The 23,955-nt window shown below is 35.8% G+C and overlaps 1 non-coding gene across 1 annotated transcript; it reads left to right on the top strand.

The window, feature by feature from the left end:
- The first annotated feature begins 13,604 nt into the window (after window positions 1–13,604).
- Window positions 13,605–13,676, top strand: Trnae-cuc (transfer RNA glutamic acid (anticodon CUC)). Its single transcript has one exon. It is a non-coding gene; the product is annotated as a tRNA-Glu (tRNA).
- The last annotated feature ends 10,279 nt before the right edge of the window (window positions 13,677–23,955 follow it).

Raw genomic sequence — 23,955 nt, 5'->3', positions numbered from 1 at the left:
TGCTATAGATTTGAGTAAATACAGGGAAGTCCATATAGTAGTTTTCTTTTACATATATATAAACAAATTAAAAAAAAAAATATTATAAAAAAAAGTAAAAAAATTACGAATGAACCAATAAAGCATCGGCAAAAAACAAAAAATTAATGTACCAATAATGCATCGGTAAAAAAAACATTAAAAAAAAATATTATAAAAAAAAAAAATAAATGACGAATGAACCAATAATGCATCGGTAAAAATAAAAATAGTGTAAAACAAAGATAAAAAGTTGCGAATGTACCAATAATGCATCGGTAAAAAAAAAAAAAATTTTATAAAAAAAAATTTAAAAAAATTACGAATGAACCAATAATACATTGGTTAAAAAACAAAATAAAATATTTACATTATTGGTTCATTCGTATTTTTTTTATTTGTTTTTTAATAATTCTTAGATTTTTTTTTTGTTTTTACCGACGCATTATTGGTTCATTCGTATTTGTTTTTATATTTTTTTTTTACCGATGCATTATTGGTTTATTTGTATTTTTTTAATTTTTATAAAAAAAAGTAGGCAGTTATGAGAATTGCCAATATAAGTGAAAACCCAAACTCAAACTATTAAGAAGAGAAACAAAACGACTTCGCAATGAAGCAAAGGTATCAAAAATGACAAAGGAGTGAAACGGCTATTGAAATATTTTCAATACCTTTAAGAGGGAAATAAAGAAAGCAGATTTTATTTAGTCTGCTTTGTAGGATCAAGACATTTTTTTAGCCATTTCGATCCAATCGCTTGGTGTGGATGCAATAGATCTTCCCATACAAGCCCTTGGAGCTAATTGAGGGAACACATTGCCCTTCCAGTGCGTTGATTTCGGCCGCCTGCTTCAATGTGGGCAGTTGTTGAACGTAAAGCAGCCTTAGTGGTGGATTTTCATCCGATCCTAAAATGTGTACTTTTTACTTAATATATTTTTCTCAAATATTAATTTTAGTTAGCGCTGACTAGATATTTGGAAAAATTACTTTTGACCCCTCCTTAATGTCGCTTTAAACTACCCCCTCTGGTACATATTTAGTAATTAAAGTATGGCAAATTGATTTCTAATTCGCTTAACAAGAATATCTAAATAGAAAAGTAAATACATACCAAGGCATACAGGCATTGCCTAGTTTTTTAGCTATATTTTTTATCTATATTTATTATTTTATAATTACATTCACTAAATAATTTTTAGACCAAAAAATGACAAACTTTTTCTGTTGTTACCAGCAATAAAAACGCAACGAGCTACCAAACGGCAGAATTAGGATGTTTTCAGCCTGAAGGTAATATAGCTCATGTGGACTGAGGTTCGATATCCACTTCTTGGATATAAAAACAAAAAATTATAGTTACTATTCTATGACGAGATTGTAATCTTAACAGATGATACAAAAATGAACAACGCCGCAGGATCTGGCGTTTTCTCCTATTAATTAAGAAGCTGTAGAACTAATTAAGAGATGGCGCTTTATAGTTATATAATATATCAGAGCTACTTCTTTGAGGACATGAACATGGACTGGACATGGCTGATTGGAGTTCCCAAAATAGATCGGAACGATTCAAGGACCGAAGGGAAATGTTTCTCGGACACCACAACGGGCCACTGCTGACACTGAGGGTAGTTTTCTTAAGAGAACTTAGATTGAAAAGGTTTTTAGTGAAATTATTTGCTGAGAAGCAAAATCAGAAGCTGAGAAGTAACTCAGCTTTCGCGTACCAATTTTTAATTGTAAGTATGTTCTGGTCTTATTATCAGACCAAAAACCTGATTAAGTTATACGAACAGCTGTAAAATGAGAGGGTTTTGTATCATCTAATTTTTGCTACAAGTCTAGGATAAAGGTTTTGTAAAGGGTTTTCAAATAACAGATGTTATTTTGAATAGCCTGCTATTTTGAAGCTGTTCTTTTTTTGATATTTGACAAGTAGAAACTACGACATTAATAAAAAGCGAACACGCTTTAACAACGCATTGAAATTATTCAAATTCACTATAAAAATGGTGAAAATTTGGCAGAGACGGTTCGTAAAACTCGAAAATTTTTTGGTCATCGTGAAGCACCTTTTCGGAAATTGGTGAAAAAATTCGAGCTGTTGGGACAAGTTAGTGATGTGAAGAATAAAACCCGTGCTCGTCGCTCAAGAACAGCCGAAAATATTGCTGTTGTACCCGAAAGTGTTGAAGAAACTTCAGGTTTCTCCTTCCTCCATTCTTTGGAATTAGGCATTCCAATAACGTCATTACACCGTATTTTGCATAAAGATTTGGGTCTTAAGGCTTATAAAGTCCAGCTAACACAAGAACTCAAGCCGGCCGATTATCAACAACGTGGTGTCTTTGCTGTTTGGGTCGTTGAAATGCATGAAAGTGATCCGGAATTCCATCGAAAAGTCATCTTGAGTGATGGTTTCCACCTCGGTGGCTTCGTCAACAAGCAAAATCGTCGGATCTGGGGCTCAGAAAATCCAAGAGTTATTGTTGAAAAGCCTCTCTATCCGGCGGAGTCATTGGACCTTACTTTTTCGAACATAAAGCTGGAGCAACAGTTACGGTGAATGGATTGCGCTATCGAGAGATGATTAACGATTTTTTATGGCCGGAGTTGAATAGCATTGATCTGGACAACGCTTATTTTCTACAAGACGGCGCTACGTGCCACACAAGCAACGAAACCATTGATATTTTATGGGAAAAGACCTCCAATAACACCTCTTATTGGAAAACCCTTTATTACATATTTTCCTGGTGCAATTCCAGGCTATGATTTTCATACGCAAACAATTAAACCTATGAATACTTCAGGAAGAATGTCTATGAACACTCGAAGCGATAATTGTTTTATCAGGCTTTGACGAGTTGAAGCTAACACTAGTCGCCAACACCACGAAATGACTGTACATTTAACTGATGCCGCCTGAGTGCAACACTATTTTCGTTATGAAAAATTTGCAATTGAAAATGTGACCAGTAATTACAGCATCTCGGTATTAGATGAATATTTGGGAGGCAAGCGAAGTGTGGCGTTCCCAGAGTGGCTTCCATGGTATGCCACAAGTAAAAATGGCTGTGGTGGCACAAATACAAGAGCGGAAGCTCTATACAAAAGTAGTGAACAAATTGAGGCTTACAGCTTTAAAGACCGCTGCAGAATAGTTAAAAAGTATTTTACTACTTTTAAAGTTGCCCACAAACGAAATCGAAGACAAAATATTTACTATTCAAGCAAATGACTGCTCATTCCAGCTGATAAATGGTCAACAATCAAACGTAACGGGGTAACACAATTTCGGCTGAAATCGATACAAAGAATTCTATGTATGTGTGTAGGTATATACGTATGTATATGTATGTGTGCTATTATTGCTGGCCAAGAAGACGATCAATGAATGAGTGAATAGAGTGAAAGGAATAAAGGAGCAAAAGCAAAAAATACTGGTTGTCAATGAACGGAAGTGTGCAGCGATGTTTGTGTGTATTTATGTGAGTAAGCATGTATGTGCATATGTGTGTATGCCCACAATATATGGCGGTATATAAACGGACTATTGCATGTTTATTTTCGCTTTTGAATGCGGCTGTTGAAGGGAATGGCGCTGCTGAAATTTGTGTTTATATGCGCGCACACAATCACACATAGAAATAGCGAGAGCAACGAAATGAGAGATTTATCACCGAAAATACAAAACAAATGCCGCTGGTTTGAGTAATAAATCACTTCTGAAAGAAAAATAGCACAAAATTAAATGCGCCTACAAATGTACACACGCTTGCACATACATTTGCTCATATGTATGAGTATATATGTATGTTAGTGCGTATGTATTTGGACGGCTATTTTTATGTGTGTGTGTGGGGGAACAAATTAAGCGAGCGTTTATAAAACATATGTATTCAGAATTTGGGGTTGCCAAAGGCGGGATCCCGCCAACTCAATGACTGTGCTTTTAATGATCGGAAATCCCGGGATTAGTTGGTATGAATTTAATCATAATTTACTATTTTTAAACTTATATTGCAAGGAGATTCACAAGAAGCTGCAAATAAGTTTTGATTCGCGCACACACAGCTTATGAAGTTGAGATTACTCTCCAGGAACCAGAAACTACGAAACTTACAAAACTGTCATAAGACCTACACTCACATACAGGTGCGAAGTCTGAAAGAAAGATTCTGCGAAAAATACATATATGGACTTGTACGACTTGAAGACGGTACTTATCGCATTCGGTACAACGACGAGTTAGACAAACTTATCAGGGGTGCAAATGTAATAAGGTCCGTCAAAGCGCAACAAATTCGATGGAACGGTCATATTTTACGAATGAGCAACGATAGAACTCAAAAAAAGATCTTCGAAAGAAATCCACAATCATGTCCAAGCATATGCGGACGATGTCTGTGCGCTAACATCGGATAAACCCCTAAGGAGGCTTTACACGAAAGTGCAGAGGATTCTGGATAAAATCGATGACTGGTGCATGAGACAAGGTCTTTCCGTTAATCCGAACAAAACAACAAAGACTCAGTCTTCCAACACTGAAAGGTGTGACATTTGGTCTTTGCCATGAAGTTAAATATCTAGGAGTGATCTTGAATAAGAAGCTGACGTTTCACTAAAGGTGAATCGTGCATTGAGGATTTTTCAGCAATGCCGCAGAGCCTTTGGTAAAACCTGGGGTCTGAAACCTGCTGTGGCGCTATGGATATACACAGCACTTGTCAGACCAATCATCACTTACGGCTCTGTGATCTGGTGGCGACGGAGCATGCTTAAGTCCATAATCCGGGAACTATACAGGCTGCAAAGAAGTATATGATTATGCACCACGGGTGCCATGAGTACAACCTCTGGTGATGGCCAAAATGCTATGATTGATTTGCTCCCCCTGGATCTTAAGATACAAATTGAAGCAATAAAAGCAATGTATAGACTCCATAAATATGGTTCCTGGCACGAAGACGGAACTTCGGGACACAGAGAAATCTTTAAGATGTTATCTGAGCAGTAATCACTGTTTGTGGCACCCAAAGACGACCTGATACCCGCAGTTTCATTTGGAAGGAAATCTGCTGTCAGGTTTCCATTGCGTGAGCAATGGAGCAATCCAGAATGCATTCTGGGAGCCTTGACGGATATTTTCTTTACCGATGGGTCCAAGAATGAAATAGGGTGTGGAGCCGGATGGCACTTAAACGATAGTAATAAGTATCACTATGCTATGGGGGGAATGGCAACTGTTTTCCAAACAGAAGTTTTTGCCATCCTAAAAGTAGCCGAATGGATACTCGAGAGGAGATGCCAGCGGGAAACAGATTGGAGTTTTCAGTGACAGTCAGGCTGCCCTGAAGGCCCTGGAGAACGCGAAGCAAACCTCAAAGATTGTTCAAGAATGTAAAAAGAAGCTCAACCCTGTCGCAAGACAAAACAGGCTTGTACTTATATGGGTTCCGGGATACTCCGGTGTTCAAGGCAACGAAATTGTCGATTAATTGGCCAACTGTGGATTAGAGGTTCCCACACAAAGGCCAGAGCCAATAATCGGAATCAGTTCCGCTGGAATCATGAATTGGATCAGCGTTTATGTAGGCAATCTACATAAAGAGGGATGGTCCGGTCTAGAACGCTGCAGAACTGCAAAGTGTTCTGTGACAAGTCCGAACAGAAAACTGTCAAATTTTCTACTAAAACTTGGAAGGAAAGACGTTCGGTTGATGGTCGGTATCATTACAGGACACAACCCATGGGATCAGCATATGACCACCATTGGAATCATTAAGGGTCCAGTGTGCCTGTTATGCTTGGAGGAGGCGGATAGCACTGAGCACTTTCTCTGTGAGTGTCCTGCCTTTGCTAGAGCACGGCTACGAGTTTTGGGTTCCGATGTCGTGAGAATGAGTAATATTCGTTCTCCTAAACTGGAGGATATTTACAGATTTGTCAAAGAATCTGGAAAATTCTCACAGGACTAACTATCCCTGTGTCTATTATTTCCTATCAATGGTTGACCCCGAACTGTGATGCTATGATGATGATGTAAGAAGATTCGGAAAAGTTGTTATTGAAAGAAACTTGACCTTATTCCCTACAAAATTTTCATTTTTTGATATGTACAGAAATAATATAAGCGAACAATATAGCCAATTGAAGAAATTGAATGCTTTGTTAGTCTTACAAATGTATTTTATTTATTTTTTATTTACTTATAACAATTTATACAATAATAAATTACAGTACAAATTATACTTGTATAGCTAGCTACGAGGCTTTCAGTCGTCTTTTTATTACATTACTTTTTTTATTTTTTTTTCATTTGAGTTCAGTAATACACAAATTACAAATTTTGAGCCAATTAAATTAGATTAGATTTAAGATATTAAGAATTTTAGAAAATTGTACACTTGAGGAATATTATTAGAGCTAGGTGATAGAATATGATAATGCTGTGTTTAAGTTAATGTTGTTAGAGCACTGATATTCGATTGTTTACGGGCATTGAGTGATCAGGTGTTGTACTGTGTTCAGTCCGCCGCACAAGGACAGCAGGATGGGCTATTCCTAGTGAGCAAGTGAGAGTGGGTAAATATCGTTTGGCCAAGCCTTAATCGAACGTAATGCTTTAGGACGTTTGAAGTCAAACTTGTAGGATAGCATGGTGACAGTCGTTTTGGGTTTAAATTGTGGTAATGATAACTTTGCGTTTTCCAATCATCTAGTTCTTCAAGGATTATTTTTCTTTTAATGAAGTGGTCGAGATCAGCTCTGCTAAAACATTTAAGCATTAGTGCAGGGGTTTTAATAATTCGTTTAGCAGTTTCATCTGCAATTTCATTTCCTGTATTTCCAGCATGCCCGGGGACGCACATAATCTTAATTTTGTTGTATGTAGTAATCAGTGAATTCCTAATGAATGTGATAGTTCTATTTGAATTGTTTGGAGATTTGATTGCTGTGATACATGATTTGCTGCCAGTACTACATATAATAAATTTCCCCTTATTTTTCTTTACGTATTTGACGGCTAGTTCGATCGCCAAAGATTCGTTTTAGCTTGACGAAATTTTTTTAGCTTGACGAAAAATTTTGAGAAATTAGAGAAAATCTTTCTACCTGCGCATTGTTCCTTAAGGGGGTAGTATGGTATTTTTTTTTTTTCATTTTTTTTTTTTCATTTTTTTTTTTTTTTTTTAAATTATTCTATAACATCTTAAGATTATTGTGTGAAAGTTTGAAGTGCATTAGAGTAAAATTGACAAAGACACAAAGGATTAACTATCTACCTCTCCAACCGGATTTCACGCTGTAAAAATCTTCACAAATCTTTAAACGCGTTTTTCTCACACTTGCCTTTTTTACGATCGGTGTCCACTGTATATTCATATCTACTGCACCGATTCTTTTCAAATTTGGTTTTTTTGTTTCCTTACTTTATTCACGAGGTAATGACGTCGAGTTTTTTTTTTTTTTAATTTTGTCATACTTTAAAACAACAAAGTTTTCAAGTTTTTTTTATGAAAAATCGGTGTTTTGACTTCAAAGCGCTTTAAAAAATTAAAAAAAAAAAAAAAAAAAAAAAAACAATTCGACGTTGTTACCTGCGAAACTTTATTAGCTGATGAAATTTGATTTTAGTTGATCCAGTAATGAGTTCTGAGGGACACCGCAATAAAACTTTTTTATGAGACGTCCGCGAAGATTCACTGCCAGCAACTCATTTCTTCATAAAAATCAATGAAAATTTCGCACAATATTCTTTAAATATGACTTTATAATGAAGTAATTTTAAAATTTTGAATAAATCAACTGTGTCGACAAAAAAAATTTCGAAAAATATGCTTGTTTTGCACCGAATTAACCATACTACCCCCTTAAACTAAACGTATAAATACGATTTTAAAAATATTCATCTGTGAATTTATTTATGTTTATGATTCCTATTTATATTTAATTTGAAAGAAAATAAAATATTTTTAATCCAAAAAAAAAAAACAAAAAAAAATACGTATGATTTTAACTATTTTTATAATTGAAATTTTTTTTAATATTATTAATTTTTTTATTATTAATAAAATTTTTTTTAAATAAGAATATAGAGATGACCACAAGCTCTTTTTGGCTTTTTGGATTAAAACACTCCAAAACACCTACACACAGAAACTTTATTGATTTTTTTAATGAATTTAAGACAATCAAAATCCAGGATGAATTTCGGGATCCTGAAATTACATAAAAGCTATCCCGAAATCCTGATATCAACAATCACCGTGAATATTTATATTCCTGCAAATGTGTACAAGCATCTAATAGTTTTTTTTTTCGCATCAAATGGAGCTGAAAGTTACATATGTACAAGTGTGTGTGCACATTGGTATACATTTTTGTTTGTATTGACTAATGGAGCAACACATAAATCTCTCTGAATAAAGAAATTCAATAGAATTGCAGGCATTCATATGAATGTATGTATATTTGTATGTGTGTATGCATTTTATTATTACTAGTGCAAATATTTGTATATCTGAAAGTACTTCTACCAAAGATTGACTAAGCGCCAAGTATCTGACTGATGTGGGGAATTTGTGTTGAAAGAGGTGAGACTAAAAGTGGAAATCTCTGAAAACAAACGCGATAATATAATAAAAAATTGATGCTGCTGCTACGACACAGACCCGCTCACACTTACACATACGAATCTACATAGTTAACCTCTTTTGCTGGCAACTATCCGCCAGCAGAAACTTCAGAGCACTTATTTGATAGATATTTTAAGGGCTTGACCCGCATATAATGGCTGTCATTACATATCACATTTTCATCAAAGCTGTTAACATAACATCTGTATGTATTTGTAGATATGTATATGTTAAAATATGGACCCTTCATATATACATAAAATGCATATATATGAATGGATGCATCATTTATTTATGTATGAAAAATTCTAACCCATAACAAGAATTGCACGAATTGTCGAAGGCAACAATTAGGTAGCTGAGATGGCAAGAGTACCCTAGGTACACTTCAAATAGGACTTACGTGCGGTTAATGTGGACCACCACCTGTGAAAAGATTTAGGGAAGAGAAAAACCGTCTACAGCCATGCAGGGAGAGAAAAGGGATCTAGGCTGGATAATTTCTTCAAGTCATCCCCAAAATACACGCAGAGGAATCTGAAGAGCCTAGCCGCCAGAGCCGGACATTTGGAGAGAAAGTATTCAACAGTCTCTTTCTCTGCAGGATCCCCACAGATTCTCCAATAGGGGTTGTACGGAATTCCAAGCTTCTCCGCATGAGTACCGATCACCCAGTGATCAGTGGACACCGCAATGAGTTTGGAAATTGAATGGCGGGAGATTCCCATCACCTTAAGCGTTCTGTTTCTATCATTTTGAGGCCATAGTGTTTTCGATATAGCGCAGGATGAGACAGACCTCCATCTGTCTTGCGCTTATTTTAGAAAGAAATTGTGTAGTTTCCCTTTAACAACGGTCAAGGGGACACCTATGTTGGAGAGAGGGACAGTTGAAACCGGTTCTGCCGACCCTTTCCTGGCAAGCCCGTCGGTAATTTTATTACCCTCTGTATTCCTGTGTCCAGGAACCCAGATAAGGGAAATGTTATTTGCACGTTCGAGACGTTTGAGTTCCTCCTCACAGGAATTCACCAGAAGAGAGCTGCAATACGGCGATGACAGGGCCTTGATCGCAGCTTGACTATCGGAAAAAATATTAATGTCTCCCTCCTAACCGCGATCCCGAAGCATTTTGCCTGCAGGATCGCGAAGACCTCTGTTTGAAAAACGCTGCTTGTTTCCGGCAGTTTAAAGGAGACCGAAATGCTGGCTGATTTAGAGTAAACCCCTGCTCCCACTCCAGACTCCATTTTGGCTCCGTCAGTGAAAACAGAGGTATCTATATCCGTACCGACTTTACCCTCTTTTCAATCTTGCTTGCTCGGAAAGATAGCCCTAGCACAACCCTCAAAGCACAGTTTGCAGATGGAGAGGTCAGTGCGAAGAACAGAGAAGGAAGGGGAGATCTGCTTCAAGATGCTACTATGTCCTACAGGAAGTTGTCTCCACAGCACTAATAGCACTCTGAGCAGCAATGGATTTAACTTGCCGATCTAGAGGGAGTAAGTGCAGAATAACGTTGAGCCCAGCAGTGGGACATGTTCTACAAACACCACTAATGCCCACACATGCAATTCTCTGCACACTCCCTAGTTTAGTGGTGTTGTACGTATGTCAAAATTGGCAGAACCACTAAGTTGTACATCCAAAGTACGATACGTGGCTTGCGACCCCATTTTTTTCCGAACATAGATTTACAGGCGTAGAAGGCTATTGGCCTCCTTGACTCGATTTTCTATGTGCAGCTTCCAGTGGAGCTTGGGGTCAAAGGCAACAATTATTTATACAAAAATATATCTTAGGTTGGAATATTTAAATTATTAATATATATTTATTCCTAGCTTTATAGATACTTGTTTATATACAATAATAAAAAAAATTGTACATAAATATTTTCTTAAGTATCTGGAACCAATACAGCGAGTGTTAAAACCGAAAAAAATGTTTTAATTTTTTTTATTGCTGATATTTTTAATATTTAACAGAATAACAATAAATACATTTTTTTTGAATAAATAAATTTTTTTTTCTAAATAATTAAATACAAATACAGGGTGGCTGATGAAAGCCGCTACCAAAAAAAAATTGAATAACTTTTTTTTTTTTTAAGTTATCTGTTTCATTTTTGTTTTAATTTGCAGATTGATCTTTAAAATTTATTAAAATGGATAACTGGGACACGCAAACAAGAATTTGGATAGTCCGCCGCTATCACGCACTGGAGTCCGTAGTTTTGGTACAGAGTACAGGCGGATGTTTGGCGGCGATCCCCCGAGCAGATGGACCATAATGAGACTGGTGAATAATTTTACTGGGCAAGGAACAGTCGCAAGAAGGCCTTATCATCGAAACCCACCAGTTCGGACGGAGGAAACGATCGCTGCTGTAGCTGCAGCTTTACAAAGCAATCCAAGGGTTTCAACAAGAAGCTTATCTGCTCAACTTGGTGTCAGCCGACAGTCTTTGCAAACAATAATGCACAAAGATTTAGACTTATTTCCCTACAAAATTCAAATGGTTAACAAACTGAATGCAGCAGACTTGCCGATTCGCTTGGAATTTTGCCAGAAGATCCTGCAAATGGTGGAAGAAGCCCAAAACATGTTAAACTGCCTTTTCATGTCTGATGAGGCGAATTTCGATTTAAACGGTAATGTGAACGAACAAAATTGTCGAATATGGAGTACTTCTAACCCACAGATACTCCACGAGACGGAATTGCATCCTCTTCGCGTGACAGTGTGGTGTGCGGTTTCTTCACGCTGTATTGTCGGGCCTTATTTTTTTGAAGAAAATGGTCACACCGTTACGGTTACTGGAGACCGTTATTTGAAAATGCTGAAAGAATTTTTCTATCCAGAACTACGCCGAAAGAGAATTCCTTTCAACTCTGTGTGGTTTCAACAAGATGGGGCAACGTCTCACATAGCCCAGACTGTTATGACAGAGTTGCGACGAAAATTTCCCAATAAACTGATTTCAAGAAACTCCGAATTTCGTTGGCCCCCCAGGTCGCCTGACCTTACTGCACCTGACTTTTTCTTGTGGGGTTTATGTAAACAAGAAGTTTATAAAACAAAGCCAACAAATTTGGATGAACTAAAACAATCCATTCGGGCAACAATTGCGGCTATTCCTGTCGCAACTCTCAAAGCAGCAATGAACAACTTTTTACTAAGACGCCGCACTTGTGTCAACGAGCATGGGGGGCATTTAAATTCAATTATTTTTAAAACTAATATAGTTAAGCTACATTTAATAAAATTTAATGACCTTCAACTAGAAAAGAAATAAATGAATTCCATACACTAAAAAAAAAGTTATTTGAGTTTCTTAATGTAGCAAAATTCATCAGCCACCCTGTATTTTAAAACATTAAAAAAATTAAATGATTGTTCTAACTAAAATTTTCTTTTTATATATAAGCATATTTTGGAATTTACAAGTTATTACCGTTATAAGCAAAATTAATCATTCAATTTGGATTTTGAATATTTTTTTTACCAAGTAAATAAAAAAACAAAAAAAAAATGTTTGAGCTATCGAGATCTTTATTTTGACCTTTACGCGCTCCATTGCTTAACTGTGAGTATATTGCAGCTGTCTACTTCACAAGTATGAAACCATTTGCAAAAAATTGAAATCTTTCGATAGGATGATTAAGTTTGGGCCACCTTGTACAACACATAAACAAAGTTAAGCGAGCTTTTAATTAACTTAAGTATTCAGTATTTGGAGTTGCCAAAATCGGGATCCCGTGCTTTCACGGACCCGAAGTTTCCGTATCCCGATGTCTATGTTTTTGAGTATCGAAAATATATATATTAGAGTGAGACAAGGTTTGTAAATTAAAAAATATATATATTTGGTCTAATTTGTGTTTTATTAACAATTCTAAGTCGAGCCCTTACCTTGTTGATGTATCTTCTTAATATTCTAATTCAACAAATTGCTCTACTTTAATTTCTTCTTATTGAGTTTGTATAATTTCATTTTAAACTTCATAAAAACCTTCACATACTTGCATACTTACTTACGCGTATTAAGCGAAAAGTTGAGCAAAGAGATAACAAAAAACACCTCAGTTCATTTGGCGAGTATTTTTGTCATTATAATTTTTGTTGCTCATATTGAGGGCTCCTGTGTTCGGTAGCCCTCACTAAAATTTTTCGACAACTATTGTCGTAGAATATTTCAAATGTGTCCTCTTTTGACTTTTGTCTAAAAAAGCGATTAAAATTGTTCCGTAAAAATGCAAGCCAGTGGGATTAAATGCTTCACAAAAATTATTCATGAAATTCTTCTACGGATCACTGACAATAATATTATATTTCTCTTAGAAATAGAATATTACACTTATTACGTTTAATACAAACATTGTTTATTTTATGAGCAAAACTTTTAATTTTGATCTACTTAAAGTAACAGTTGAGATATGCTGGACTAAAAATTTGTTATGCATAATTGCTCTACTTTCAGTGTTATATGGCTACTTTTCTGCTCTAAAAATGCTGTTGGAAACTATAATTAAAAAAATAAATACACATTTTATGATCAAAACTCTCAGATATTTTTTTCCAAGAAATTTTTTTGACTTTTTTAAATTAATTTTGTTTATCCAACTTTTTAATTTTTTTTTTTAATTTTAGTAAATGCAAAGTATGTTATATTTTTAAGATTGTATTATGATTAACTTAAATTGTTTCAGATTTTTTTCAATTCATTTCCTATTTCCTTCACTTATTTGTTGATTTACTTGTGCAAAAAAGTTTTTTCTCTTGCGAAAAGAAATTTGCATTTAGCAGCGACAATTTGACAATCTGCACTCTTTTACGAATATATACTTGCCGATCACTTGCCACTTTTCATAGATCGTTAAATTGCTTATTTTGCTTATAAGTTTTGCATAAGTAAGTCATTTACCGACTTATCTCACAAGTCCCATATTGTCTAGTGGTTAGGATATCCGGCTCTCACCCGGAAGGCCCGGGTTCGATTCCCGGTATGGGAATGTTTTTATTTATTTTTTTTATAAATGGCTGGGACTTTTAAATCTATTTTTTTAAATAGTGAATAACAATAACAAAGGGGCCTTATAGATTCTACACCAAATGGCGAAAAAAGTAATTTGAAGATACTTAGTTATACAATACAATACAATTAATATATATTATATGTACGTACGTGGATAGACACTCAGCAATAAAAGCTATAAGCTCATATGGTATGAAATTAAGTCCAAAAATGTTCGACGGAGCAGGGAGGCCATAGAAAGGCTAGCCGCAAACAGTAGGCTGCATATCTATTGGGTAACTGGTCACAAAGGCATTATGGGGAACGAAATAGTAGATGAGATAGCAAAAAGTGCTGTTAGATTACCTTTTGAACAAGAGAACGACATACCAAAATCGCTAAATACTATTGTATATAAAACGAAATGGACGACTACATGAAAAGGCGAGTGGAAGCTAGGTGGACTAATTTGACCACATGCAAAATAGCAAAAGTCATGTGTAGAACTGACTCCATTCGTACTTACGCTCTCGCGAAAGGAATGCAGAACTATCATAGGTATGCTAACAGGCCACAATCTATTGGCTGCACATGCGTACCAGATAGGGATTGCTAACACGGACAAATGCAGGAAAACTTTAGAACACCTTCTGTGCGTTTGTTCGGCATTATTAAAAACGCGGTTAAAATGCCTGGGAGTCCCATTGTTTGAGGGCCTGGAGGACGTCTCAAAAGCGGATCTCCCAGCTCTACTTAGGCTCGCCAAAAGCGCTGACATTCTACATGATGTCTACTTTCGGTATTCATAGAGGTCGGTCTCCATCTGGTGTGGCTAGAGACTAAAAGGTCCATGCGTGTCTTGTTGCCAACCAGGCTAACCTAACCTAACTTAGTTATACAATAGAATTTCTTACCATTCAAAGAAATATTATATTCTAAATCCAACGAATAATTATGCGAATGTGAAAAACTTAATTCACTTAAAGGAAGGCAATTCCGAATGCTAAAATTTTAAATTAGTAAAAAGACTTTGCACAATTAATTATACAAGGAAGAAGCAGGAGCACGGCCAATTACCTAATAAAAGTGTATGACCCAATTATTTATTTTTTTATTTCAATTCTACGAGGACTCACCGAAAGCTAGTCTACTTCATGGCTGTGACATGCTAATTTCTTGGAGAAAGAACTTGAATTATCCAACTTCCAACAAACGAAAAAAAGAGGAAAAATTAACAATTAAGCTCGCATGCCTTAGAACGCTGGGTAAGTGGCAGAAATCTTTGTTCATTAGCTCACGTTCTTCGTAAATTTACTATTTGACTGAGGCATTTTTATTTTTTAATTTACAAATTAATAAGTGACATTTCACAGATAGTAGTTTCAAGAATTTTCTTTTATAAAAATGGAAACGGAAAATTAAAAAAAAAACAATGTTGCAAGCAAATATTATCTTGAAGATAATAGCGGAATGGCTCCTTAAATTTATTATATATTATAAAAGTATTTCCAGCGAAGCAACACAGGAAATATGCGACGAGTGTTAGAATAGGTTAGACTTGGTTGATCCTCTAGATCGCACACAGACCAAAAATTAATCCATAGTGATACCAAGTCTTAGTATGGGTAGTTTATTTTATATTTTTTCTCTAATATGCAGTTTGGATAATTTAAGTAGACTGCTAATAGTCCATGAATAACGAAAGTGAACGTCAGCTGGCGCATTCGTGGTGGGTGTAATTGAGGGAGGGTACGAAATGTGTCGAAAAAAAATATCTACCAACTCATTTTATACCGGCTGAAATTTCTTTCATGTATTGTTGACATTTAGTAGAATAAAAAAAATAGTCAGCTGCGCCGTAGAGGGGAAAATACGTCAGCTGACTCCCGGACTATAATATATTGAACTTTCTAATCTTGAAAACGATGCAAAGCCTAAGCAGTTTATTCGTGTTTTGCTAAGTGCAGCGCAGTGGTAGAGTAGGTGTTTCAGAGCTCCTCTCGAATTGACTTCGTTACATATTGTACATGTATCGTTCACTAGCTTCAGTTCGGAGGCAACGAAAAAAGTCAACATTGTAAAACATAAGGCAGTCGAATATCAGAAAGTGTACAGAAAAAGCTGGCTTATTATCGTACCTTTTATTATTCCGCCAAGTGTGTGAACCCCAAAAATATTGCGAACATGTTTGGCCATTTTCGAAAATTAACAAAAACCTCAGCAGGGAAGCCAAAAAAAATTTGTTCGTTGAATTGGGTGAATCTGTATGTGTATGTGTGTGAATATGTAATGTGGAAATTTACAATTTTCATAGAGATTTCATGAAGTTCTGCATATTTGCCAGCCAACATTCTTTTATTTATTTTTTGCACACTTAAAATAATTTCATTTCTCAAGTAGGTTGCACACATGAACCTCCACGCACCAATTATTTATAAAAGTAAATTAATTACTAAAATGTGTGGCCAACTGTGCAACCCACACGATCTTTCAAAACATTCATTGCTAGTCTAAATACGAGTGCAAGAATATTTTTGGCAACCATACGAAGTTATCATTTTAAAGTGAGTTTCTGCCAAACACAGAGCAAAGAGATTGGTCAAATAAACTTTTAGCTTTGCATGCCTCGAACTCCATTTGCAAACAAGAACAAGCAAACAGACACATAACTAACCGCATAGTAAGCATCAACATCAACCTAAAACGCACGTCCGCCTGCGTATTTGCACAAAAACTGCAAATGACATTTTAATAAAAATATAATTTTCAACCGACAGTCTTCGCAAATAAACCAAGCGAGTGAATCGCATACCAATAACTGCACTCAAATACTCACACACCCATGACAACACATGGATTGCAGCTCGTTAACGCCGGCAAGTATGCCCCACAAAATGGTTGTGGAAAAGTAATAAGACTAAGAAGGTGAGTGTAGAAACAGTTGGTGGGCAGTGAGGTGGACACTTTTTGGCAAGTAAAATACACCACCAATTTAGTGTTTGCGCTGGACTCCGCACGCACGCATACACATACACACATACAGCGGCAAATAAATGCAGAAGCGCATGAAGGCAAACACTGAAATTGTCACAAGAAGCGTACAAATATTTGAACTTACTTACTTTTGGTGGCATGCACACATACACACGTCAGCGTCATGCGCAAAAAAATATTTGTAGTGGCTGAGGAAATGTCACAAATACGTCATGAATGATATTTTTGTTACTTTTGAATAGGGGAGACCAAAGTAAATATGAGTGTAGAGATGCAATCGCTAACGGTAATGACGTATTGTTTGTACAATTCGTATGCAGTTGCATATGTGTGTGTGAAAATGCATGAGGTTGAGTGCTCAGTCGTCTGTGTGTGACATCGCATCATATGGAATGGGCAGCATTGGCGTGGGGTAGATAACTTCAAGTTGTTATGCTGCTGTTGGTGAAGCTAGAGTGGGTTTGCTTTTTGTCTGCTTTCGTCTTCTTTGTGAAACTCTTCACATACTTACAGTTTTGGTAACAATCCAAAGTAAATGTTGACTCAAGAAATTGTTTGTTCGTTGCTTTGAACTGAAAGTAGATTTCGCTGAATGGTATGGCAGATTTTTCTATTTGTTACATTAGTGCTATTTAGCTTTTTATTAATGTACTCGCCCCAAAGATGTGAAAAGTGCGCCAGTTTTATGAAAAATTGTATTAACACTCACCTTCTGTCTTGTCTTGTAATAATTTCGCCCTTAATGAAGGAGGCCTTAACTATTTTGTGTTTCTAAAAGTATCTCACACCTCAGCTGGAGTGTTCACTATGACTAGTAGTAGTAGTAATTTTTTATTTATTTATAAATATTGCATTTTACAGTTCAATAATTTATAAAATAATTAATTTAAATATAATATATAAATACATAAAGAAAGAATTAATAAATTTGTGGCAATAACAATGTTGTCTGTTACAGCTCAAAAATTAATCAAAAACTAAACTCTGCAATAAGAACCTCTCTGTAGCGTAAGGCTGAGTATATAAAGCAAGCTAGTCTTTTCCAATTGTGGCCATTAAGTATATATATTAATATACTTCTGCTTTATTTAGCTTCGCTGAGTTTAGGTATCTTGTTCTGATCTCCTTCAGTACTGGACATCTTCCTAAGAAGTGCTGCATATCTTCTTCCTCGTTTAATTTGCAGAGGGTGCATATTTTCTAAGCATTTCCATACATAATTGCATTTAGCTTCAGTAAACCACATCTTGCTTTGAAAATTGTCGTAATGTCAGCTAATCGCATATCTTCTTTAATATATGATTCCCCTTTTGAGTGGTCTAAATATTTATAAATTCGCTTCGCGCTTGACTGTGCTTTTTGCCTTGCCATGTTGAGATCTTTTGTTTTCATTTTAGTAAGAAGTTGCACACAGCGATCTTGCCAGTCTATAGCGGTGATGTTTGCGTAGCTTTGTATCGCTCTGCATACCGCTTGGAACAGATTCCATTTTGATTTTAATAAATGGTTTCGCTAAAAAATCATTCCGTGTGCAATTAATACTAGCTTTTGCTGAAGTATTTCTGGTTTCTAAGGTCCTGCCGAATGCCATTTTGGGTGTGAATGACACCAAGATATTTATATTCCGCCACCAATTTAATTTCTTTATCTTGGTACCACCATTTCTCTGCCTGGGAAAGTGGTCCACCTCTTCTAAAGACCATCGTCTCCAATTTATTTGGGTTTATTTCCATATTCCATTCAGCGCAGTATTTCTCCAGGTTATTAATCATAGATTGCATGACTTTAGGGTTATCCGCCAGAAGAACAATATCATCGGCATAAAGGAGAAGACGTATATTCATGCCCTCAACCAATAGTCCACCTTCCAAATTGTCGTGCAAATTGTTTAGATATAAAGTGAACAATAATGGCGACAACAGACATCCTTGGTTCACACCAGTGCAGGTTTCAAAATAGTCGGATACTTATTTTCCCGTCCAAACCGCAGATCTAGTATTTCGTAGATATTTTCTATGAGGCTCGTAGATATTTTCCATGAATGCCCACTATGATATTTAGAGTAAGAAACGTTTTCTCTTCAAAGCCTTCAAGTGCTAAAAATATTGCATAATCTTTGAAAAATTTCTATTTTAGATTTCAACGCTTTGTTTTTGTAAATTTAGAAATATTTTTTGCTGCACCGTATTTCGATTTTCATACTTCATAAAAGGTTAATGTTCAGCATTTCTTTGACTCGATGCTATTTAAGGCACCTTAAAAGGTTTACGGAGGAGCCATGCCGCTCTTAACAAGTATATGGGGAAAAATGTCTACAGGTAAAATTCAGCCAAACAGTCGATTCCATTTTTAAGATCCTCCAGCAACTCTTAGCGCTACAGCAGCAATATTCCCCCAGCACTCAGTTTTTGGCCTGCCACGCCTTCTTCTACCTTTGATATAACTGGTTTCTTGAAATATTTTCACCGCGCTTTTAATTGTCCATTGACTATTTATTTATTTTCTATTTAAGGTTTTATAATTTTTTTATAAAAATATGATTTATGTTGGAATAAAAATCACGCAACTCAAAGTTTTAAACTTTTGCAAGAGATTTCAAAAAAGTCAAAAAGTTTTCATCAATACTTAAAAACTTTCCAAAGATATTCTGCATACTCAGAATTATAACTCCTTTAGTTTTAGTACAAAAAAGGGCAAGTTGGCAGTGGCTTAAAAAACGCGTTGATTTTTAGGAATTTTTTTTTGCTTGCAGTTTCGTGCATTTTCTCCACATAAAAAAAATGTAAAAAATTTTGAGCCCAAATGAGTTTGGCATTCAGAACTTACTACCTGGTGATGACCAGAAACGATCATTTTACATACTCGTCAATAACCTTAGAGTTGCCCACTTAGGCCAAAAATACTCAAGTTAGCAACCAAATACCCAGTTACTCCTACGTAATAGGAAGAAGAGCTTACTTCAATAACTTGGCATGGAGTCGCTCAAAGTGTATACGTTTTTAGGCACCTCCTTTCATATTAGGACTCACTTGGGCTTGGAAGTGTCGAATACATTTTCAAGTCGATCAATTGAAAGGAAGACTGAGTATATCTCGCAACTGATCGCTTTATAAATACCTTAAAAGTAGTTTAATGGTCGATGCATGAGCAGCGTAGTCGGAAGTCTGATTATATCTTTTTTAAATCCAGCATTAGTGAGACGGAAGGACTTCTGCTGATTATGTGAACCACAATTATCGTTTTACTTTCCCATGAAAAACTTATGAACCCCGAAGTCCTTGGTTTTTGGGCATACAAGTGGTCCATAAAAGCTCTTCACTTTCAGTGGCTAGTGCAATACATCAAGAGCAGCAGCAAGCAGTGAAAATATATTTATAATACTCAGCTCAACCCTCCATGTTTGGACATAAGTCCCTTTGTGCTTCTATTATTTTCTCTCACGCCGTAAATGCCTTTCACTGCAGCTACGACCACTTGAAAGCCATTTGCAGTCGATTTACCCATTTTTTTGTCACTTTTTTGGTTACCTTTTCCCCCAAAAAAATGCATTAGTAAGTGGCTTAGTGACTGAGTCATCATCGCATGCAATCATACCCAAATGTTTAATTTCATTTTTTTTATTTGTTTACCGGCTGTCGCTTTCTACAACTTAATTTACGGCAATAAAAGTGTCATAAATATTAGTTGCACACACACTGATACACATCTATATGACAGTTGAATATTTAATTACATATGTACATATGTATATTAAGCATTGATAGCCATAAAAGAAATATGACAAGCCGTCGGCGCTTTTCCTGCACGTACCTTCTGTCCATTCACAGAAACATTCCAGCTTTCCACACTTCGTTGCATTTCGAGCATTTTTTCGCCGTTTATATGCAGCATTAGTCTGTATTATAAGTCTGCTGTTTAGTTCTGTATGGCTACCGTACTGCGGGTATGCATTCATCCACACTTTTGGACATGTACTTATATGTATGTAGATATGCATAGGCGCATAAGTGGAATATAGAGAACTGTGGAAGTGAATGGAATTACTCATCGAACGACGGATTATTACGTTGCGAAAATGTAATCGTGTGCGAGTAGGCGAGTAGTAATTGGCTTCGTGAAGTCGCGTTGTTAGAGTGATCTACTTTTTCCTGTGTTTGGCGATTTTTCTGCGCATAAATGATATTTTTAATTTGCTACATCAAATTTGTTTTTCAAAAACTTAAATAATTTTTCTGATTTCGCACATGCTGCCAATGGCTGTATTTTTCTGAGAATGAGTAAAAATTAACAATTGTGGAAAAATACAATATTTCCAAAAGCCGCCTCAATTGTTCGCCACTTTTCTTTTGCGCACCACTTTTAATATTTTCAAAAATTGTTCCAATACGCACGGTGATCTAGAATAATGTTCATTTTTTAAATTATATTATATTTTGCTGAGACACCCACTAGCCTATCGATTAGTCCCAGCAACTACATTTTACGCAACAATTAGAGAAGCATTTTGTGCAGAGATCTCTCTTTTTTCAGTTACAGTACCCAATTGACTCAGCAAAGGAAAGAAAATAAATATCCACTTTATTTTCGCTTCACAATTTGTGCTTTAAATCAACTCAAATTGGATGTCGGATTTAGCTGAAAAATAGTTTTTTCTACCATTTCATTGTGAACAAATCTGGTAAGCTCAGTGAATCTGGTTAAACAAGTGAACCTTTTGGAGTGAAGAAATCTTTCGCTCATTTTTTCTTTGAAATTGATCGCTAATCGCATTATCAGCCGCTTTGGCGATGCCCATGGGCTGCCTCAGAGTACCGATTTGACCCCATTCAAGCTTTGGGTTGTGAGGTGTTGTGAGAGGGCGATGCTATACGAATAATTGTGATTCTTTGAAAATTTGTAAGGAATATATCGTAGGAGACACTTTGAAGCTGTCAAGAGGGCCTTAGAGGAAAAATATTGACTGGATGCGTCATAGAAAAACCAGAAAACATTACTGTCTCATGTGAAAGAATTCGCATTTCATGGATAATGGTAATGTTTGTTCTTGCGAATAAAGTCATTAGAGCTCATTTGCTGGAAGATATGGGCCCATCCTGTATGAAAACCAGCATATAAAAAAATATTAAAAGAACATAAAATATAAAACAGAAAATAATTAGATTAGCGAAATGAAAAATGTTTGCTTTATTCTTTGTAAATTCTCTTAAACTGTTAGGTCTATTGTGTCCTTATCTCTACATCGAATGAAAAAAAGTCTCACAATATGTATGTAAGCTAATAACTATGCTCGTAGTGTTCCGATTTGTACTGGACTTTCCGTATTTTAAAGCCAATCTCTCCTGGAAGGTTTTCATCGACATAAATTTCATATACTTTCAAAAGAGGCGTCTCTGTAACTGAAAATTTGTTAAAAAATCTTAAAATTAATTTTCAAACTGTAACATATCAAAAATGACCAAACCGATTAGTGTAGTGTTTTTTTGCCATGGTACTTTGAAATATGTGGGATAAATCTGCATTAGCAAAATTGATTAATTATTTCTTTTTACAATTAAATTTTTGTAAATCTTGTCCTAACAGCAGAGCAGCGCACATCAGGCATTTGCTAGTAAGTCTTAATAAGGAGTAATGAGTAATACTCAACGATGCAAACTCTACCAACCGATACCACGATATTAAATTTACCGTTACTTTTTCGCGTACTCTGCTACCCTTAATCGGTGATACTAACCGACTATATTTCTACTTACTCCTCTAATGTTGGACAATCCCAATTAAGTTGCTCTGCATACGTTTGTCTCTCAGTCTCTTTCGTTTATTAAGTCCTGCTGTGCTATCAAATGCCTCAATCTAATTTGTTAATTGTGTTTTACCAAATAATACATGCTCGTCTGCTTGTATCTGCCATTTCTGTGTTTATTTTTTTATGTTCCATAAATTAATTACCACATTTAATGATACAACCATGCAATAATGGCCAATAACTGCTGATAGCCAACTGTTTGTTTATTACCAAAAATTAGTGTTGGAACAACAGAATTGGCCATAAGGCAGAGTAATTTGTTGGAAACATTTTATTGAGCAAATTGTAGAGCAAGGCAGAAAGTGTAGCTTATTGTCAGATGGTTAGCACAAGCCGGAAAAAATATGAATGCTTACATATACACATACATACCTATATAAGTACATGAATGAATGCCGTTTCTAATGTGCCCTTATAGGCATATGGGGAGCAAATGAAAGAACAATGCCAAGAGAATTGAAAAATGTAAATTTTTTATAACATTCTTCTTCTTAATTGGCACGATAACCGCTTACGCGATTCTGGCCGAATTTAACAAAGCGCGCCAGTCGCTTCTTTCTTGGCTAATCGGCACCAATTGGACACACCAAGTGTAGCCAAGTCCTTCTTCTCCTGATCTTTCCAACCTAGAGGAGGCCTTCCTCTTCCTCTACTACCACCAGCTGGTACCGCATCAAATACTTTCAGAGCCGGAGCGTTTTTATCCATTCGGACGACATGACCCAGCCAACGTAGTCGCTGAATCTTTATTCGCTGCGCTATGTCTAATCCATCGTAAATCTCATACAGCTCATCGTTCCATCGCTTGCGATATACGCCGTTGCCAACGTGCAAAGGTACAAAAATCTTACGCAGAGGATGGTTCCATATGTAGAAGTCCACGCAAGTGGGGAAAGTTACTGATTGCTATTCACTTGGGAGTGGCCAGGACGATTATTCTGCATATGGTTCAAGCAGCTCGCAGCGTCCGGGATTAGCCCACGTATCCTCTGGGTAGCTTCCGAACATCCGATCGAGAGTGAGCTACCGTGAGAAAGCGAAGCATTCCAGGATAGCTGGTTGTGCGCTGGGTTTGGGACCCGCAACTTAGAATAAATCCCGTGAACACTCGATGAACGAAAATCCCAAAAGAACATTTTTCCAATTTTTTGGCAATGCTTGTGAACAAAAAAATATAAATTTTTGATGTCCATATGTCAAATTTTTTAGCAAAAAATGTTATAAAAAAATAAATACTTTTGTGTTCCTTTCTTCATGTGATATCCATATGTCTAAAATGAAAATAAAAAAAAAAAAAAATATTTAAAAAATTTTCTAACATTTTCGATGAAAAAATATTAAATTTTAAAATTTTTTAAATATTCTTCCTTCATTTGATATCCATACGTCTATGCAAAAAATTTCAAACATATTTTACAAAATTTTTAAACATTTTAAATGAAAAAAAAATATATATTTTTTTTAATTGCTTAGATATTCT

This window comes from Anastrepha ludens, chromosome 6, assembly GCF_028408465.1.
Source record: "Anastrepha ludens isolate Willacy chromosome 6, idAnaLude1.1, whole genome shotgun sequence".
In the NCBI taxonomy this organism is placed as follows: domain Eukaryota; kingdom Metazoa; phylum Arthropoda; class Insecta; order Diptera; family Tephritidae; genus Anastrepha; species Anastrepha ludens.
The sequence above is the reverse complement of the archived record's forward strand: the minus strand, read 5'-3'. Positions and strand labels throughout refer to the sequence as shown.